The sequence below is a fragment of the Schistocerca americana genome, chromosome 5, assembly GCF_021461395.2.
Source record: "Schistocerca americana isolate TAMUIC-IGC-003095 chromosome 5, iqSchAmer2.1, whole genome shotgun sequence".
In the NCBI taxonomy this organism is placed as follows: domain Eukaryota; kingdom Metazoa; phylum Arthropoda; class Insecta; order Orthoptera; family Acrididae; genus Schistocerca; species Schistocerca americana.
The window spans coordinates 29934455-29944632 of record NC_060123.1 but is presented as its reverse complement, the minus strand read 5'-3'; positions in this window follow the sequence as shown (position 1 = coordinate 29944632).

Below are 10178 nucleotides of genomic sequence, written 5' to 3'. Positions count from 1 at the left end.
CCAACTCACTTCACCATTAACGAGAGGACGCATGCCAGTCACGTCATGGTCCATGTATCGGACGAAGGGTTCCAGATGCATGGCCTGCTTGTTCATAGGATCTCAATCCGTGCGACTTCTGGTGATGGGGCCATCTCGAAAGTATCGTGTATGCAGAGCCCATTCCAAATGTGGAGGCACTCGAGCAACGTATTCATGCTGCCTTTGACGCTTTTCGGATGCAGCGTGGCCGATGTGAACGTGTGAGACAGATCATGCTACAGTGCATACACTCATGCGTTGAGACACGTGGAAACCATTTTCAACACATACTGTAATTCTGGCTGCATGGTACAGCCCGTATTTGACCGCAGTCTCTGTAACAATGTATGGCTGAATAAATGGTCTCTAGCATGGAAACAACGCATTTCTGGACGTAAGTTAGTTAGACCTTTTTTGTTTCGTATCCTCTCATAGATAACTCCCTGGAGTTCGTACACGGTGAAAAAAAAATCACACTGTATGTGAGCGATATTGCAATTAAAGTTTGAGTTGGACGTTAGACTGTTCAAATATTTGCGTATATACTTAGTGTGGTGAGGAAAATTTTAATGTAATTTCATTTGTGACTGCCATCTCCTTGGATTTCTGTTTTTCACTACAGCTCGCTATTCCTGCTTGAGCTTAACTTATCACTGTATTCATTCAATAGACGTTAGAAAATCTGTCATATCTGCCACGCTTGGGTGTTTATTCTAAATTACCAGTTCTTAACTTAATAACTGTGACTCTTTAAGAAGACTGCGCAAGAGTTATCTTTTATTTACTATTGCTTAAGACAAGTTTTACTATGATTTACTTTATTATTTGTTTCTCCCACTGATTTCTTGAAGTAGCAAGGATTGAAAGTTGAGTCGTGTCAATCTGTGGTTAAAATTTAAAAAAGCTTATTTTCATTAAATGACGTCTTTTGTTCAGAGATATTTGGTGATAATCGTATTTTGTTTTGAAAGAAACTGGTATATGCATGCGTATTGAAATACAGGATATATAAACAGGCAGAATATCGCGCTGCGGTCGGCAGCGCCTATATATGACAACAAGTGTCTGGGGCAGTTGTTAGATCGGTTACCGCTGATACAATAGCAGGTTATGAAGCTTTAAGTGAGTTTGAATGCGGTGTTATTGTGGGCGCACGAGTGATGGGGCACAGCATCTCCAAGGTACGACCATTTCACGTATGTACTGTGAATATAAGGAATCCGGTAAAACATCAAACCTACGACATCGCTGCGGCCGGAAAAAGATCGTGCAAGAACGAGATTCTACCGCATATTTCTGCAGATTTCAGTGGTGAGCCATCAACAAGTGTCAGTGTGCGAACCATTCAACGAAACATCGTCGATATGAGCTTTCGGGGACGAAGGCCCACTCGTGTACACTTGATGACAGCGCGACACAAAGCTTTACGCCTCACCTGGGCCTGTCAACACCGGCATTGGACTATCGATGACTGGAAACATGTTGCCTCGTTGGACGAACCTCGTTTCAAATTGTACCGAGCGGATCGACGTATAGGGGTATGGAGACAACGTCATGAATCCATGGACCCGTCTTGTTAGCAGGGAACTGTTCAAGTTGGTGGAGGCTCTGTAATGGTGTGAGGCGCATGCAGTTGGAGTGATATGGATCCCTGATATGTCTAGATACGACTTTGACAGATGACACGTACGTAAGCATCCTGTCTGATCACCTGCATCCATTCGTGTCCATTGGGCATTCCGACGGACTTGAGCAATTCCAGCAGGACAATGCGACACCCCACATGTCCAGAATTGCAACAGAGTGGCTCCAGGAACACTCTTCTGAGTTTAAACACTTCCGCTGGCCACCAGACTCGCCAGAAATGAACATTACTAAGCATATATGAGATCTCCACCAGTCGTGCTCTTACGGTTTCATGGACAGCCCTGCAGGATTCATTGTGTCAGTTCCCTCCAGCACTACTTCAGACATTAGTAGAGTCCATGCCACGTCGTGTTGCGGCACTTCTGCGTGCCAGCGTGGCACTACACGATATTGGTCAGGTGTATCAGTTTCTTCGGCTCTTCAGTGTATTTCCCGAAATAAAACACAGTGAACAGGTGCTTTAGCACATATTTACGAGTACCTCAATTAAATTCGTGTACTTCATTTTATGCTGATAATTAGTAATGAATTCTTACGGCTGCGTTGTACATGAATGATATTCACAGTTCTGAATACGAACAACCATCAGCTGTATAAGGGAACGACGACAATGAACATCTGTGGCGGAGCGGGTTAGTACCTCGATTTCCCGCTTTACATGAGTGGTCGCCTTTAATTAAGCGCTTTGGCTACCCGCGCACGACATATGGCCAGATCGTAACTTCCATATTTCATCGTTCCTGCACCACATCTAGAACTCGTACACACGTTATATAATTCCCATACAGGGGACAACATTTTGACTGAAAGTCGCTGCCTTTTATCGGCGGATAAATATGATATTGTAGTGCCTCTGGTGTTTATAAGAACTATGCAATATTGCTTCGGACATAGATGCATGCATGTCAGAAGAAACATTGCATAGTTCTTATAAACACCAGAGGCACTACAATATCGTAACCGTGTTATAGCTGGTACCTGACCCAGGTGCACTGTAACATACACGCTTACATTTTTAATGATTTCTCTAAAATACGCAAGTTTAAAGATGCACTTTTGACTTTTGCACCCTGGTACCGATCTACATTCATCAGCAGTGGTTTATTTCTATGCACCTGAATTGAGCCTCGCACCAGGAGCATACTCAGAACAGTAGAAAAATAAGTGTTAGTGCTCCAGTACAGCGCGAACCTCCAGAGTGTGTCGGATCAGGATAGGATTGTGCAAAAACTTTTATGCCTACTGTATTCCATCTTAGTACAATTAGTAGGAACTTCCATCCTACAAGGTGTTGTAGTATGATCAGTTTACTCTATAGACTGTATTTGAAGTGTGGAAATATTGACAGAGAACTATTATTTGTACTTGTAGATCTGTTACTGGTGGATCTTAAATGTGGTGCTTTTGGTAGGTTTAGTGTAATAACAGATCAAAGTGGTATTTTTAGAAGTAGTAAATCAATTGCTTGGAAAATTTTCCATGTGACTTATACATCATTGACACAAATCACATTATTGGGGAAATGTTAGCAATTAATTAACATTCGTAATACAGGAGTATCACAGCAGGGGAAGGTTTACGTAAAACTCACACGTCTTGTGTGATGGAAGTAAATGTAAGTTTTCTGCTGTAACATATAAAGAACATACCCTTCAGCGATCACTGTATCGTACTCCACATTCTGTAGTGTTCTCAACTCGTTGTTCACGTACCAGCACAAAGCTGCTAAAATGTCTAATTAAATGAACACTGCATTAAACACTGTATCGAACATTTTATCCCTGTAAAGCAAATACACACATACCGCAATACGTGAATTGTCTCGAAAGGCCCCATTTTTTTTAACCACCTGACTAGGTACATTATACCAAGGAATGCTGCCTTGTTTTCATTCCCCATCTGGATAGGATATGATAAAATAATTGCCCAGAGTACAGTAGCTCCGTATGCCCCTCCGGAACAACATGCCAGAGTGCTAGACACGGTCACGTGATGCTCTAGCGCGAACATAATTCCAAGCAGAAATGGGACGAGAAGTGTTTGAGCAGAGCAATGACCGAACACGCGGTTCCTATGTCATCGTTACTGCACATGCGCATTAACACCTTTTTTTTCTCTCGGCAGAGAAGCTTGTAAGAGGACCATGACTAAAGAATTTATTGCCAGCGCTCGAGCAGATGTAATTTCGATGGATTGCTCACGCGCTGCCTGCGATATGTAAGCTATAAGAGAATCTCAGACCAGAGAGCAGTGTTGGCTGCAGTAGTAGTTGTAGCTCCGGCAGTAGTAGTAGTAGTAGTAGTAGCTGGTAGTCGGGCGGTTGGGCCGGTCGTGGAGAGCGATGGCGGTGCCTCAGCGATGTAGTATAAAGTACGAGGGCAGTTCAATAAGTAATGCAACACATTTTTTTTTCTGAAAGAGGGGTTGTTTTATTCAGCATTGAAATACACCAGGTTATTCCCCAATCTTTTAGCTACACAACACTATTTTTCAACGTAATCTCCATTCAATGCTACGGCCTTACGCCACCTTGAAATGAGGGCCTGTATGCCTGCACGGTACCATTCCACTGGTCGATGTCGGAGCCAACGTCGTACTGCATCAATAACTTCTTCATCATCAGCGTAGTGCCTCCCACGGATTGCGTCCTTCATTGGGCCAAACATATGGAAATCCGACGGTGCGAGATCGGGGCTGTAGGGTGCATGAGGAAGAACAGCCCACTGAAGTTTTGTGAGCTCCTCTCGGGTGCGAAGACTTGTGTGAGGTCTTGCGTTGTCATGAAGAAGGAGAAGTTCGTTCAGATTTTTGTGCCTACGAACACGCTGAAGTCGTTTCTTCAATTTCTGAAGAGTAGCACAATACACTTCAGAGTTGATCGTTTGACCATGGGGAAGGACATCGAACAGAATAACCCCTTCAGCGTCCCAGAAGACTGTAACCATGACTTTACCGGCTGAGGGTATCGCTTTAAACTTTTTCTTGGTAGGGGAGTGGGTGTGGCGCCACTCCATTGATTGCCGTTTTGTTTCAGGTTCGAAGTGATGAACCCATGTTTCATCGCCTGTAACAATCTTTGACAAGAAATTGTCACCCTCAGCCACATGACGAGCAAGCAATTCCGCACAGATGGTTCTCCTTTGCTCTTTATGGTGTTTGGTTAGACAACGAGGGACCCAGCGGGAACAAACCTTTGAATATCCCAACTGGTGAACAATTGTGACAGCACTACCAACAGAGATGTCAAGTTGAGCACTGAGTTGTTTGATGGTGATCCGTCGATCATCTCGAACGAGTGTGTTCGCACGCTCCGCCATTGCAGGAGTCACAGCTGTGCACGGCCGGCCCGCACGCGGGAGATCAGACAGTCTTGCTTGACCTTGCGGCGATGATGACACACGCTTTGCCCAACGACTCACCGTGCTTTTGTCCACTGCCAGATCACCGTAGACATTCTGCAAGCGCCTATGAATATCTGAGATGCCCTGGTTTTCCGCCAAAAGAAACTCTATCACTGCCCGTTGTTTGCAACGCACATCCGTTACAGACGCCATTTTAACAGCTCCGTACAGCGCTGCCACCTGTCGGAAGTCAATGAAACTATACGAGACGAAGCGGGAATGTTTGAAAATATTCCACAAGAAATTTCTGGTTTTTTCAACCAAAATTGGCCGAGAAAAAAAATGTGTTGCATTGCTTATCGAACTGCCCTCGTAGAAGCAGTCGCGCGCATATGTAATTTGTAACAACTGATTTTGTAATATTGTTATGTCAAGTCCCATGTAAATGTTTTTAAAAATCTTTTAATCATAATATTTCTTATAAAGATAACTTTTGACACTCATTCATCTGAATTTAAAGATTTTACAAATTTCTCTTGTCCATGGTCATTCCGATTATCGTAAAGAAAAATCAGCTGTTTCTTTTTATACATGACAAATCTAGCGGCCAGCATTGCACTGGGCTACGCCAGAAAAATTTCTTATAGGATCAGATATATATATGCGTTATCCGGCGACTCCACTGAGGTAAGAACTTTCAATTTGTTCAGAATGATCTTTCAGGGCCATGACGCAACACTGCTGACGTCCACAATTTACCAGTTTAAATTCACAGTCAGTTAATTATTGACAGGTTATATATGAGTCACAATTTTGCTGAGAGGTTAGTCACATTTTATTGCGAGGTTACGGAAATAAATAAACTGTTGGGAGGTTACAAGCTCTCTGACAGCTGCTCAGACGAACCTTTTATCACCTCTGGAATGATTTGTCACTTACGAGAGCGCCGCTCACAAACGAATATTTCCAAATTCCAGTTGATGTAGATACTTCCGTCCCACACCTGTACATATAGGTCTGCTCAGATTTTAATGCGAACGGATATCTAAACTGGCAATTACTTTAGATAAAAGTCCACATCTGTCCGGATATCTGCGGTTATATCGACTTCTGTCCACTAGCTTGTGTTTATCGCGAATCTCCCGGCCAGCGCAAAGTCTCCAGTAACTGGAAAAAAGTCCAGGTGACTCCTGTATATAAGAAGGGTAAAACGAGGGACCCGTAAGATTACAGACCAAAAACCTTAACATCAGCTTCGTGCCAAATTGTAGAACATGTTCTGAGTTGGTGAGGACCGAAAGCTTATGTCCACGAATCAACACGGTTTTGGAAAACACTGTCGAGTGAAACTCAGCTTGCCCTTTTCTCACATGATATACTGCGAACGATGGATGCAGGGCAACAGGCAGATTCTGTATTCCTAGATTTCCGAAAAACGTTTGACACGGTGCCCAAATGCAGGCTGTTAACGAAAGTACTAGCACACGGAATAGATTGCCAGATATGTGAGTGGTTCGAACAGCCCAGTATGTTGTCTTCGACGGCGAGTGCTCATCAGAGAGAAAGGTATTGGCAGTGTGCCAGGACCGCTATTATTTCGTGTATACATAAAGTGTATGCCGTCAAAGTACATTTCGCGAAAGGATCACGAAGATAAGATTAGACAGGTAAGAGCTCGTACGTAGGCACATATAGTCTTTTTTCCCTTGCTCTGTTTGGGTATGGAACAGAAAAGTAATTGACTGGTAGTGGCACAAAGTACCCACTACCACGCACCATACGTTACCTCGTTATTAGGTATGTAGCTCCACATAACCCTTCTTTCTACTTTTGCACACAAGTAAACGTACATCCTGTTAATGTTGTAGCTGGCCGGAGCGGCCGAGCGGTTCTAGGCGCTTCAGTCTGGAACCGCGCGATCGCTACGGTCGCAGGTTCGAATCCTGCCTCGGGCATGGATGTGTGTAATGTCCTTAATTTGTTAGTTAGGTTTAAGTAGTTGTAAGTTCTAGGAGACTGGTGACCTCAGCAGTGAAGTCCCATAGTGCTCAGAGCCATTTGAACCATTTGTTAATGTTGTACCGGCAGTTGCCATATGTCTGAGTCATTCTCGTATCATTTGCATTAAGAGTTGTCAGTATCGCGGTTGCCGAAGGCTGCCACAAAGTGACATGAAGTTTATCCTAATACACTCCGTTGTTTGGAATCTTCACTCGGTGCTGTTCCGTCCGCTTCCGCAGTTCACTGTGCCGCCGCCTCCGTACTTTAGTGTTGTCCGGAACCCTGGGACGAACCCCAGGGCGGCCAGCTGCTCAGCCGTAGTTGACGCACGGCGCGATATTCTGTCAGGGGACTAGACACTTTCTGTAGCAAAGAAAATGAGTGAAGTTCTCATCGACGAAATTTGAACGATGGCCTGCGACATCCGCGCAGAACCCCTACTGAAAAAACAGTCAGAGTAAAAGTAGTAAACTGTTAATCTAAGGACCAAAAGCTCTTGGGTTCGATAGCTATTGATTCATAAGATTTAGAAAAAAAGAAAGAGAAACAGTCGGAACGATAGCTCAACGCGTTCCGTCTGCGGAGTGGTAAACCTCTGAAAAAAAATAGGGAGAGAGAGAGAGAGAGAGAGAGAGAGAGAGAGAGAGGGAAAGATTGAAGTTGAAAGGGCCCTATAGTCCCCTTTCATTATCATTTTATTTGACTTCCAGTGCATTTTCTTCCTACAGAACAATACGGGTGTTTTCGTTGCTAAATTTCGCACTAGAGAAGACTGAGCGATGATTCAATCTAGCCGCAGCCTATTTCTTTCTACGATTTGCAAGCATCATATGGTTGTCATGTTGGCTCTTCTCAGACTTGCAAATGCGTCTATATAGCTATTACAAGTCTTCCATGTTTTTATATGTAACCCAAATCACGACTATGATTCCATAAAATGTTTATCCTTTGTTCTCCTGTTCATAAACTCTCTGGAATGCGTCAGTGAATGAATGTGGGTGTGTTTCATTTTGCTGTACGGTGGTTTAGTCTGCTGCAAAGAATCAACGGTAGTCCTACGGAAAGGCCAGCCCTTGCAGTTTTCAGATAGGTAAAGAGGTTTGTTCCTCTTGTGTGAAAGTTACCGGTGTTATGTTGGTGGGTTTTCCTGGCCAAGGGTCGTGTGTGAGAAGTTTCAGTGTGAGATAGCCAGTCTGCTTCCAGCTCTCCGAGGGTCTGCAGCCGAGGTCTCTTCGAAGAAGGATGAGTTGATTTAACCGCGTTGCGCGTTCTTTGTCTTATAGAGATTGATTTGCTGGGTCGCACCAACGAATGCAAGGCTTTTGCAGACTTTCAGTTTGATTCCTAATGCAGACTTTGGGACATAAGAAGAACGTAGCACAAAGGAACTGCATATGATGAAGCAATCTCACGAAGGAAGTGCGCTGTCGGTTCATTGTGGATGTATGTGTGCCTCCGACTGCATGTGGATACATTCTAATCTTTTCCGAATCTTGGTAGCTTTTGCCTCATTGTGAATTTTCTTTGATTCATTATTATATGTCCGTTGGAAACCATCCACGTGGGTTAATATTAGCGTTTGTTGGTCCTCTGCCATTACCCTTTGTCTATTCAAATGTGTCCTCTGTAAAATGTTAATTGTTCGTGGCTGCGTGATCTAATGTTGCTAAAATGTGGGCACGGTACGTAAAAATTGTGTCTCCGCGAATGATGTGGCCACACGAGTTAACTGTGAGCCTAACTTTCCGGTGGCCCCCTTCCTCTGTCCTCGAGTTTACTTATTGCTCTGATTATGCAATATTAAATATATCCTGCCCGGATTATTCAACTGTATTTGTGGTTTGTTACCAGGCAACAGCAGTCACATAGATGTCTTATATCAATGTCTTGAGAAATAGATAATTTTGTTTCAAGTCTTATCTAGTGAACCGATGTTACGTCTTCTTTACCTATGCCATTTACCTTGTAGTTTCCTTGCTAGCCCATCTGTAGCGTTTCCATGCACACAGGTCCAATAACTAGTGTTCCCTATTTATTTAAAACAAATTCTTTAGAATAGATCTTGTTTTCAGGAATGTTGCTACAAGCTGCTCTTCTGCACAGTGTTCACGCACTTTTCACTTTATTTTAATATTTGATTCATGTGATCAATCCCTGGGATCATATCAATAATTGCATCCCATTCTTTATGAGTGACATTACAATAAATGTTCTTTTATGAGTTTTTCGCTTATGACTAAATTAATTAATTTTCCGACTCAGTCGAGCCTCTTATTTGTTGTGTGGCTAGAGTTGGTGGCGATCCAATCTTTTACTTTGATTTTAATGTCAGATAACATTTCCACTTTCGTGTGGCTCTTTTAGCCACCTGAATATAGCTCAGAGCTCCACTCATTTCATAAACACCACGTAAGTGCGTGACACTTACACATAGGGACCCTTTACTGACGCCACTTACAAAGTTCTCATCGATGGAATTTGAAACGGATTGTGCGACATCCTCACAGGACAAAACGGCGAAGAAACAGACCAAAAGAAGGAAGGCAAAACAGTGTGGTTTGCGTGTCTCTCTGCAACTAGAGGAGTCGAGTTGGTTTCCTGCTACTGGCAGGTATTTTTCCTTGGTGGGAGGACTGGTACCGTCTGAACCCAGCCTTGTGGCGCCAACTGAGGAGCCACTCGATCAAGTAATAGCAGCTCCTAGCTCACGAAAGCCAGCTGCAGCCTGGAGAACAGTATGTTGACCTCACGCCCCTCCATACAGCATTCAGTAATGCCATTGGCAGAGGATGACACGGCGGTCGGTGGGTCCCGGTTGGCCCTGTCAGGACCAGAACGCAGAGGTAAGCCTTTGCTCCGCTTTCTGTTTCAGTTTGCACACACGACGTAAATAACGTATAGTATAAATTAAGAGACTCTCTTAAAATTTATCTTCAACACTCATACCTGCGGATATACAGATTGGTGTGGGATTTTACCTAAAGAGTAATTGCTGTTATAGGTGGTAATTAGATTATTTATTTAGCTTATTTCAGTAGAAAACTGAAGTGCAATTTACATACATGAATTGCACAATTTAAAAAAATGTACAGAAATAAAACACCAAATCCACAAATTAACATCTAAATTTTCAAACCAGTCAAGGACTATGTGCGTCACTTCAAAGAA